Here is a 12,406-nt window from a genome sequence, read left to right on the forward strand (position 1 = left end):
TGCATGGACAGCCCATTTGCTACAGTACCCTGTCCATGATTGCATTTCAGTTTAAGTTTTATTGTACATATATACATATAGCATAGGCGTAGATCCCGGATAAGGAGGGGGGGGGGGGATTTATCCCCCACAATATTTTGTCAGGGGGGGGTGGTCCATACAATCATCACCCCAATGTTGACACCTGTATGTGGGTTTCTGACTAAATTAACCTCATACATGTATTTGTCCATTTTAGCCCCAAAGTGCAAATGTTTTCGCGCTTCGCACAAATTTAGTCCCTTTTTGCACCATATTTCATCATTTTTGCTTCAAAATGGCAAAAAAATTTCGCGCATTTGTACCATAAACTTATTTTGTTGCCAACAGGTGCTGATCACTATACTTCAAGAAATTTTTTTTTCCAACCCCATCCCCCCCAATGTCAAAAAGAAATCTACGCCACTGACATACAACAATATATGAGGAAGACATAATGCAATGGCAGCAGAATGACAGTGAGATATAATTACGGTACATAAAATCAATAATTTCACGATATGAAAGACAAATATAAGAGAGACCAGTAATATCAGACTGTGTATCTCATCTGTACTAAGAGTATTGAGCTAAATAATACAAAACATGGTTGTAGTAATGGTCATTATTTAAACATTTATTCAACATTGTTTAGATATATGTGCAGGGTAATGCAGGGATGGGGAATTGACTGGGCAAAAACCTAATTTGACTGACAAAATATATAATTATCAAATTAGGATAACAATATATAACCTCTTTAAATTCCATGCCTTGAGAGTGAATAATGTAATATCAGCCTTATGAAACATGCCACTTTTTCAATATATACTTAACTGCCCAAGTAACCAAAACCCCAGGCGAAGCTAGTCTTGTTCAGGACGGTCTCAATATACATGTACTATATGGCCAGCTAAATTTCCTCAAGCCCCGGCCACTTAATACGGCCAATAACATACAGTATATATGGCCCGGGTGGATACAGGCTTGAATCAAGACTAAGGTGAACCCAAATTGCAGACATTATTATGTATCATTTTGATGTATACTCACAAAGTATTTTGATGTACATACATGTATAAGTATGTTGTAGTCATTACAATATGATAAACCAAAGAATTTTGAACATGTCGAATATCGCTTTGATTATTAATTAGTAGATATTTTATGGTAATCCTGGCATGGCATATCTGAATAACACAAATAGTTCAACCATGATTCTTAGATCTCTATGATTTATAACTGTCATGTTGTATCCCACAGCCAATATTATACCCACATACTTTCACACACATTTATTTTAAAATATGAAAGTGCAATGCAAATCAAAATAGACTAGACTACATTTTATTTGGTTCAGGTTAGGAATTTTCTGGGTCAAAACACTAATTTTGAAAGTAATGCATCTTACTATAAATTGTATATTAGTACTACTAGTATGTGGGGTGTATGTATTTGAAAGGCTCTTGTCAGTTTCGATCCAAATGTGGTCAAATTAATACGGGAGATCGTGGAATATACAGAGAGGGCAAGGAACTATATTTGGTTGAAAACGGTCAAGAATTGGCCTCCAAATAATTCTAAAAACCTTGATTCAATGTAATCAAAAAGAATTAAATGTTTATTAGTCATCATCCAGAGGATTGTAAAAATGATCAACATAATATAGATATAAGCACGTCTTTGTTAGGCATAGATGTGCTAACATATAGCCTGTTAGTGATTAAGCCGAAAGCTGTGTTTTTAAGACGAACGAAGACATTTGACATTGCTCATATGTTGGGCCATATTTATTTGAATGGGGCTTCAACTTTTACCCACCCATTAGGCAAAAAACACGAACCATATACCAAAATTAGTGTAAAAATATTTAGAAAACATGTACAGGCAATTCTTTTCCAACTTTGCCTTTTTTGGGGTGACACATGCATGGTGATGTGACAAATCTTTTATCCAGCTGACATAATTAATACATGAACATGAAATGATATTATTGCAAAAATTCATTTGCTATAAGTCATCCATATATCATAATTCATGCAAGTAGTATTATTGTGAATTATACTACCACTGTAAAAGTCTTGACACCCGCACATGCCTACCCACCCACTCATACAATGCACCAATTGTTGCATGAAGGTGACAGTATTTAATCAGTCATAAACAGCTCATCATGATATATATACTTTTATGTGAAGTAAGAATTTGATTTAAAATTCATGTTCAAGTCCCTTCTAGATTTTCTGATGTGAAAAGCCCCGTGAAAAGCATAATGCATCTGGCATGGGGAGGTACCAACTGTAAAGAACCCACTAAAAGTGGTGACAGTGTTGCGGGACCCCAATATTTCAACTCCCTCTTGCCCAATGACTCAATTTCTTAAGCTGGGATTTTTGCCAGCCTAGTGGGGCAAGCCTGTATGGGGCGGGCCCAAATCCACCAAAAAGGGGAGCGGTGTAGTTGTACGGGTGATTACCAAAATTGCAAATTTATTTAAATTGTAGTCCGCACTCAATCGTTTTTCTCACTCAAATCGTTTTTTATCTGTTGCCAAAGCAGGGGGCAGCAAAAAGGAAGGGGCAGCAACAAGAATTGTTAAAGAAAAAGGTGCCCCCAATATTTTGATGCCTGATGGTGGGTTTTTGACTAAATTAACCTCATTTGGTCATTTTAGCCTAAAAAGTGCCAACTTTTGTGTTATTCTAGACTATGCCATAGTTGAATTTTGATAAATAAAAATATGTTATTATTAATCATGATGAACGTATTCCGTCATTGAACTCAAAATTATACTGATTATTAAAATCAAAGTGTTCGATAGTTTATATAATTAGTGACAATAAAAGTTATTGAATGCAACATATCTTGAAAAATGGCTCACTTCAATACTGAACAATTCTGATTTTTGAATCTACAAGTTTATTGATCGCGAAAGCCTGAGTAAAAAATCCGACTATGCATGTACTTTGAATTTTAGGACTTTGTTCTCTAAAACACACTGTCAATCATACTTGTTTATCAATCCAATATTAACCGCAAGCACAACAGTCGAAGTACATGATGCGCTAAACGTACGTCCATGCACTAAGTGATAGTTTAACTTTCGCGCCTACACAAACGTGCCGCAAATTCCAGAGATTGTTGTGTACGATGCAGTTAATGGTAATGGCACGTGCCCGGAGTTATTTAAACCATAGCGAGATCTGGGCGACCAATCACAAGCCAGATCCATTTAAAGATGCATTACATCATGGCCAATTTGGCCTAACTTAATTTACATAGAGACCCGTGTTAAGAATTTTAATCGCAATCCAAAATATGTAGTCCACTTGGGAAGCTAACAAACAGAGGGAGTACGGTGACTGAAAATATCAGATGTGAAAATCTATCAATTGCACACAATTAATACAAATCAGCATTTTATGCTTAAATGTAATAGCCAGAGTATGCAAAATGGGCAAGTGGACTACGGAGAAGTCTAGTGTGATTCGCACACATTTCCACTTTTTCACCAGTTTCACTTCAGTATTTTTTCTGTTGTCAAAAGGTGCTGGCTTCACTATACTTCAAGAAATTTTTTCCAACCCCATCCCCCCCCCCATGTCAAAAAGAAATCTATGCCACTGGCTGTGTGAGAATCAATCTTGATTCTTGCAGAATAAATTGGCAGGAATCATTTGATTCTTGTGAATCAACTTCTGTGTTAACTACCAGTTTGCGAGAATCAACTTGGGTTCATGCAAATCTGAATACGAAAATCTTTGGGAGAATCGATTCTCAGATTTGGCGCCGAAATTCTGACCCTGTCTCCACCCCCCCCCCCCCCCACCCCATCACCACCACTACCCCACCACCATGAAAGCTGGCTACGACACTATACACAATCACACAACACTTAATTCAGTTAATTTATATTTTCACATGTTTTGGCACATTTATATTTGCTTACACATCTTGCACTTTTGAATCGGCAACATTGCTTGTATTTGTTGGACAACCCCAATTTTGTTAAATATACAGGGTGTATCAAAATAAAGTATACAGTTTGAAAATACCCCTAGATTAAAAGTATGAGGTGGTTGGTCAAAATTCTCTAGTTGATAACTTAATCAACATCTTGTCCTTCTACAGCTGCAAAATCACTGGCGTGCGACCATTAATAAGGAGTTGATGGCTACTTTTGTGAACTGAGTACAACATGCAGTTGCGCGAAGTCAATTAAATTCAAAACAACATAAAAATCACAAAAGAGTCTCACCACTTTCTTTACTGTTTACAGTTTATTGACAGTTTTAGTCTTATAGTCTTACACATGGCCACCATTCCTCTGCAGATTTCGGCTCTTCTCAACATGGCGTTCACACCACGTCTAATGAGAGGTCTGTCCTGCCTGAGAATGTCAACTTGTGCAATTATGCGTCTCTGAAGTTCATCAAGGTCTGCAGGTAAAAACATTTAATGCAAACCCTGCTTCATCGCCAATGATGAAATCTTCCAGGAAACGTAGAGAACGGGCAAGAAGCCACTGACAGAACACAGTGCGACGTTGGTTTTCTGATTGCTGATTGATGTCTCTTTATCATCTGATAAGGATGAAACCGCAAGTGTAAACGAGTTATTCTGTTAAAGGTTGCAGATGGTATTCTAAGTCCATTTCGACTGGCAGCTAATTTGACCTCCTGTTTGCCCCCCCTGCAGAGTGTTACGGACTGCTTGGATATTAGCAGAACATCTTCCAGTTCGGGGGCGACCACAAGGTTCTCTGTACAGATTACGACTCGTTCCAGTTATCTGATACTTCGCAACATTTTTGTAAATAGCGCCACATGAAGGGGGATGTGCATTTGGGTACTGCTGACGGAATCTCCAAAGCACTTCTGCTGGACTTTGGATGCGATGGTACTCTGCAACAAGGAAGGCCATTTGGTCTGGCGTGTTCTGTGGAGCATCCGTTTTAATGTTGCTAATCTCCTTGTCAAGTAAAACCTAGCAGATTGCCCAGATTTACCAAAAAGTTGCGTGTTATGTAACTCACACATGCACAGGATTGGAACCCTATCAATGAGGACAAATGATCTGTACACCTGCGTGTTTCTCTTGGTTGCACAACAATAACAAGTATCAGGCATTGAAACCCAATTGACTTCGCGCAACTGCTTGTTGTACTCGGTTCACAAAAGTAGCCACCAAAACCTTATCAATGGTCACACGCCAGTGATTTTTCAGCTTTTGGAGGACAAGATGTTGATTAAGTTATCAACTAGAGATTTTTGTCCAAAGACCTCGTACTTTTTAATGTAGCTGCATTTTTCAAACTGTATACTTTATTTTGATACACCCTGTGCTTAGGCCTATGCGGGGGTGGGTTTGACAAAATTAGTCCGACGAGTAGAACCCTTTTTTCCTAAGTTACCATTATTTCACACTATGATCACTATCTCATGGCACAAGAAAGACGAATCGCGAAAGTCCACCACGCCGCCCTACGGGAGGGGCGGTTAGTGCAGTGGATTTTTGTGGTTTATCTTTCTTGAGCGATCAGAGTCAATAGTTGGTAACTAAGAAAAACAGGTCCTACTCGTCGGACTAGACAAAATTAACATAACTAGGCCTATTTGAGTTCCCTTCCGTGCCTCGTTAAAAATTCTCAGATTCCCCCTTGTTTTCTCCATGTTAAAACAAGCCCTTTTTTGGCATGGTTCTTGAAATTCAGCCCACAAATTCAGAATCTCCCCGGGGAATCCCCTCTCAAGATTCCCAAAATAATTCGGATTTCTCCTGAAGACCCCAAAAATAGTTTGGATTCTCCCCTTAAAACTACAAACTATACAGGGTCTGAAACTATAGGCCTACACGGCTCATCATACTGACTGATCTCTCGGAGTTGCATATGAAATTCAAATTGTTACCCGGCTTATTTCTCCAAAATTCTCAAAATTTCATTATTTGGAGAGAACTTTTATATTTAATGCTGTGACGCAAAATAATTTCCATCGAACCCGGCAATTATACGGAAAGACCCCCCTCCCCCTTACCTGCCGTCTGACACGTACTCAGCATAATAGCCCGGCATAATAGCCTAAGTAAGCACACCTCGCGGTAACGTGTATGTAATTAAATACGAGGCAATATTATGTGCGTGGATGTTACCAAATGATAAGATTTACTTTGCAGAGGGGAATTCCCCATTTTGATGTTTGTTTTCTACTGCGTCATTGTATGTCAATGGTGGTATTTGATTGGAAAGGGTCGCGTTGTTTGAAAAAAAACTTCTTGGAACATAACAAAGGAAATGAAGCTCCAATATTACTTTGTGATAACACAAATGACTTTTAGCACCTATGTTGCTTGCAATGGTAATTTTGTCATCAGTGATCCGCCGGGATGAACTGAGTGTGAGTGAAATAAACCATATTTCATTATACAGTAGCTTTATTTATACAGTGTACTTACTAAGTAATACTAATATAACACGTTCCCCATAAAGTTCTAGTAAGTTCGAATTGCAATGCTAGCATGACTTGCAACTCGCTCTGTCAGTATAAAATCTGATGCAACGTTATCCTCTGGAGATTCCTCTTGGTATGAGATTCTGGAACCATAGTGATTGATTCTTGGATCGAAATATGTCCACAGCTGTGGTCAGTGATGTATAGTACTACACGTCTACTACGTCGTCTGCCTGTGTATGGTGTGATGTGATTGCACAATCATGCTGCGGTTAGTCACATCACACAAATGACATTGCATAATTATTGCCAATGTATAAATAAAATGGGGTTTGACAAGGACCTAGTAGTAGGCATGTCCACTAAAAATTGAAGTACTTTTAAATTGATTCAGACCTAACTTATTGGATGGGAATTGATGAAAGAAACATTTTGGCGTTTAAATAATCTTAATCGGACGTTTCATTCCAGAGATATGGCCTTTCGAGTGTCACGGTTTTATATAGGGCTGCTAGAACATGTTAAAAAGTTAAAGTCCAAAAAAGGAATACTAACAGAAAGTGCAACTTTAAGGTACTTTTTCTTAATGTATTTATTAACTATCTTATCTGGAACATTATATTTGCTTATAACAACATGAAAATAAGATCATCCTGAAAATTTAATCGATTTTGTTGACATACAACAAAAAATATAAGACCTCAAAACCCATGGTTTGTTTGGTGAAACCTCAAGCATGATCATAGATGGCCGCCATGGAAAATATCTCCATAGAGGAGATGAACAATAAGTGTATTATTTCAAATGAAAAGCGGTAGTCTTAAACATTGTTCAATCTTTTAAGGTCAGCACATTTTATCTTCAAAAATTATTATATTTCATCATGGCATAAGTTTGGTAACATTAATTACTACCAATTTTGAGAAATGTGCTCCAACTCAAAGGTTATCTTTACTACATTGAGCAATACACTGTGTGTGCATGGAAGCCATGATGGTCCCCGGTTTTTATACTCCCTATGAAATGGACATGGTAGTGAGAAGTGCACGGGGAAGTGCATGATTTGAGATGGGCCGCGGTAGGCTTAAACATTCTTAAATTTCTTAACATCCTACACATTTTGTCTTCATAAATAGTTACATTTTATGAGTATGTAAGTTTGCTTGTCTGATTCACTCCAAATTCGGAGATAATTGCGTTTGAACACCTGATGCACGGAATGGTGTCACTTCAACCTGTTGTAAGTCTCATCTCATTAAATTTTTCATTAAAAAAAGTTGATCTCTTCATGCAGGAAGGTCCTCTCTATTTACTGACCAAACAGGAAAAAGTTTGGTTAATGTTTTCTGGTGGAATCAGGAATTTCTTGAAACACCCTGATATAGGCCTACATTTGGATCAAAACAAGTATGTACGCCATTTAACAGGCCTGGGATTTCTTGGATCGATCAGGTTCTCCATAGACAATACGTGTGTGAGTGCACGCACACAGTAAATGAAAAATCGTTCTAGTGGAAACTGTATTGAGAGTGGGCACCCTACTAGTAGTTTTAACCACAAGTTCACATGTGGAAGACATGTTTGGAGTTCTACGTACCAAAGTAAGTCTGTTATTTCGTTTTTAGCCAGGGGGGGCCGGCCAAGATTGGCTGAATTTTGACGTTGTCATTGGTTTTACACGTAAACACAAAAATGTCTCAAATTATTCCAAAACTGTACGTATGTTATTAAGCACTATTTTATCAGTCTAAATCCGTTGAGGTTCGCCAGTGAACCTCATTGTAAGTACTGTTTTTGAATGTTTTGTATGAATAACGACGGTATGTTTATGATATATACCTAAAATTTCCCCATTATGTATCAAGGTTCGCTTGGTCTAACGGTAACGGGTCTCGCCTGCGGTGCATAGGGTCCCGAGATCGAGTCCCGCCACTCCCGGCTGTAACTTTTTTTTTTCTTCACATTTATTTTGAATCCAAAAATATTTATTTTTATGTGAAATTTTATATATTCACAGAGAAATATATTTTGTGCATTTTTTTCTGTAACGGGCCAATAGAGCTAAAAACACAACTCAGCACGGGCGTCCAATGTCCAGGCAGTGTTGCCGTCATATTGTCTGTTTTGTTTACGATATTGGCTGTTGCCACAGTGAATAATGTAGTCCACCATCGTCTGTTTTTAGCCTCAAAATTGTTCGTCTCAATTAAAGCCATTCCCAAGTTAAAAAAACCTAATGCGTTTTTTTAAAGGTTTTTTTTTTAACTTTAATTTTTTTTAATCTGTGGGACAAGCTTTTTGACAAAAATAGATCACCTTTTCATCTATCGAGGAGGTTACACTGCAGTCAAAATGAAGAATTTTAATGAAATTTACGGTTTAGGCTATTTTTGGGCCTATATGGTGGATTTGGAAAAAGAAAAAGCATTGAGATGAACTATTAAATTAAGATGGCCTTATTTCCTAATCATTGGGGGTGAGAAGGGCAAGCAGTGGCATAGCCAAGGGGGGGCTTTAAGGAGGGGGCATAGCCAAAGCCCCCCCGGCCCCCATGAGATGCTAGCCGTCAAGACCAAGATTTGAGGATTGTTTGGCCCCCCACACATGGGGCTTCTGTTATCATCCAAGGTTGTCTGTCTGTGTGGCTGGCTGGCTGTCCGGATGGACGGAAGCAAATTCATTAATCCACTGTGCAGCTCAAATGCAATAACAGATCAACTTGGTATGGCAATAAGATATGGTGGCCTGATGTGCTGTATAGTTCTGTGCCATGTTATTTGCATTTTTAATTTTATAGAAACCTGGTCCCCAACTAGTCCCGGGGTTAGGGGTGGTGCAATAATTATCTGTACCCCCGGGGTGGTGAATTCTCAAAATGGTCTGCCAAAAATTGCTTGCCCGCCCCTTTGGCCGTGCCAAAAATCTTTTGCCCCCCTTTGATGTGCCAAAAACCTTTGCCCTCCCCCTTTTGATGTGCCAAAAATCTTTGCCCCCCCTTACACATGCAAGATTTTGGCTAATCTAAATTAAAACCTTAAATTGTCTTATCAGTGTTCCTAACGTTTTCCTACACCTTAGGGCGTACGCGTAATATAGAAACGGTGCCCAAAATATATGTGCCAAAAATTGCTTGCCCCCCCCTTCGACCTGCCAAAAATCCCCCTCCTTTCAACCTGCAAAAAATGCTTGCCCCCCCCCCTTTGGCCTGCCAAAAAATCTTTGCCCCTCCCCCTATAATTCACCACCCTGGAGGTACACATAATTATTGCACCACCCCTTAGGGTCACATGACATATAAATTTGCATTATTGATTGACGGTCAATCAAAGGTTGATTTTTGTCATACGAGTTGTTTGTATTTTTTTTTAAAGTTATGTGTAAAATAACTTAATTCATTTGTGTTCTGTTGTTTTCTAACATGTATAATTCACCATATCTCCTTATTTTTTTCCTGGCAACTTTCCGATTCGCTCATTTTGTTAGAACAGGTCTATAATGATATACACCTCTGCAAGCTGTCCCTTCATGGGGTGAAGAGAGTACCGTATTCATTCCATTAACCACCCAGGGTGCTTAGCAAAGTCTTTTTTTTTTTATTACATAATATGTAACAAGGACCGTTGGTAACCGTAGCGGTCGCTGCGGGACAAGGAATTCAATTTTGCAGTTATGGTGTCTATGAAGCAGGTTTGACCCCTATTTTGACCTGTAACCCCTCTGTGAGCTTAACCTTTGAGGGCGCTCATCTTAAAATAATGCCAGAAAGGGTATTTCCATCCACACCAAAAAAAAATCAAAATTTGAAAAATTGTGTTCGAAACCAATTTCGGACACTTTTGATGTCCAAACGATTTTTGGGAAAAAAGGTCTTGACATCAAAAGTGTTCGAAACCGATTTCGACACTTTTGATTTCCAAACAATTTTCGGGGAAAAAGCGTTTTGACATCGATAGTGTTCGGACACCAATTCCGGACACTTTTGATGTCCAAACAATATTCGGGGAAAAAGCGCCTTGACATCAAAAGTGTTCGAAGCCGATTTCGACACATTTGATGTCCAAACGATTTTCAGGGAAAAAGCGCCTTGACATCAAAAGTGTTCGGACAACGATTTCGGACACTTTTGATGTCCAAACAATTTTCGGGGAAAAAGCGTCTTGACATCAAAAGTGTTCGAAACCGATTTCGGACACTTGATGTCCAAACAATATTCGGGGAAAAGCATCTTGACATCAAAAGTGTTCGAAGCCGATTTCGGACACATTTGATGTCCAAACGATTTTCGGGAAAAAGCGTCTTGACATCAAAAGTGTTCGGACACCGATTTCGGACACTTTTGATGCCAAACGATTTTCGGGAAAAAAGCGTCTTGACATCAAAAGTGTCCGAAATCGGTTTCCGAACACTTTTGATGTCCAAACGATTTTCGGGGAAAAAGCGTCTTGACATCAAAAGAGTCCGAAACCGATTTCGGACACTTGATGTCCAAACGATTTTCGGGAAAAAAGCGTCTTGACATCAAAAGTGTTCGGAAACCAATTTCGAACACTTTTGATGTCCAAACGATTTTCGGAAAGAAAGCGTCTTGACATCAAAAGTGTTCGGAAACCGATTTCGGACACTTTTGATGTCCAAACGATTTTCGGGAAAAAGCGTCTTGACATCGAAAGTGTTCGGAAAACGATTTCGAACACTTTTGATGTCCAAACGATTTTCGGGAAAAAAGCGTCTTGACATCGAAAGTGTTCGGAAACCGATTTCGGACACTTTTGATGTCCAAACGATTTTCGGAAAAAGCGTCTTGACATCGAAAGTGTTCGGAAACCGATTTCGGACACTTTTGATGTCCAAACGATTTTCGGGAAAAAAGCATCTTGACATCAAAAGTGTTCGAAACCGATTTCGGACACTTTTGATGTCCAAACGATTTTCGTGAAAAAGCACCTTGACATCGAAAGTGTTCGAAACCGATTTCGGACACTTTTGATGTCCAAACGATTTTCGGAAAGAAAGCGTCTTGACATCGCAAGTGTTCGGTTAACTTCCCTCTATTTTCCCAAATTTCCCTTCAATTCTTGTCAATTTCCCTTAATTCACCTGAATTTCCCTTAATTCTCTTCAATTTCCTTAACTTCCCTCAATTTCCCCTCATTTTCCAAGTTTCCTTAACTTCCCTCTATTTTCCCAAATTTCCTTAATTCCCCTCAACTCTCCTCAATTTCCTTAAGGGATCCAAAATGAGCGTTTATTGCATTTCGACAGTATTTTTTGTGGGACATGAGAGCACCTCAGACCTATCGAATTGCATTCTGAATACGAAGCATGTCTTTCTGATATTTCCCAAATTTCCCTTAATTACCCTATAGGCCCTCTCCCTCACCAAGTACCATAGCCATGCGACAAACGATGTTGATGCAAATAATGCCAGAAGAGTATTTGCATCCAAAAAATCTAAATTTCAAAAATGCAGAAAATTGTTGAAAACCGTGTAATGCCCCTTTAATGACCTAATTAGCGGGACGAAACTCTTTTCCAGTATGGGGCCGGTATAGGCCCTCACCGTGTAATGCCCCTTTAATGACCTAATTAGCATATTTCGGGATCTAAACTCTTTTCCAGTATGGGGCGGTACGCCTTCCCCTCACCAAGTACCATAGCCATGCGACAAACGATGTTGACGTAACAGCATTTTTTAGAAATTGTTGGAAAATCGTGTAATGCCCCTTAATGTCCTAATTAACATATTTCGGGACGAAACTCTTTTCCAGTATGGGGCCGGTATAGGCCCTCCCCCTCACCAAGTACCATAGCCATGCGACAAACGATGTTGACGTAACAGCATTTTTTAGCGTTTGTTACTAACGGACTAACGGACGGACTAACGGAGAGACATGGCGACTTAAAGAGCTGCTACCCGCAGCTAAAAAAAAATGGTCCAG

The sequence above is a fragment of the Amphiura filiformis genome, chromosome 18 (genome assembly GCF_039555335.1).
Source record: "Amphiura filiformis chromosome 18, Afil_fr2py, whole genome shotgun sequence".
Lineage (NCBI taxonomy): Eukaryota > Metazoa > Echinodermata > Ophiuroidea > Amphilepidida > Amphiuridae > Amphiura > Amphiura filiformis.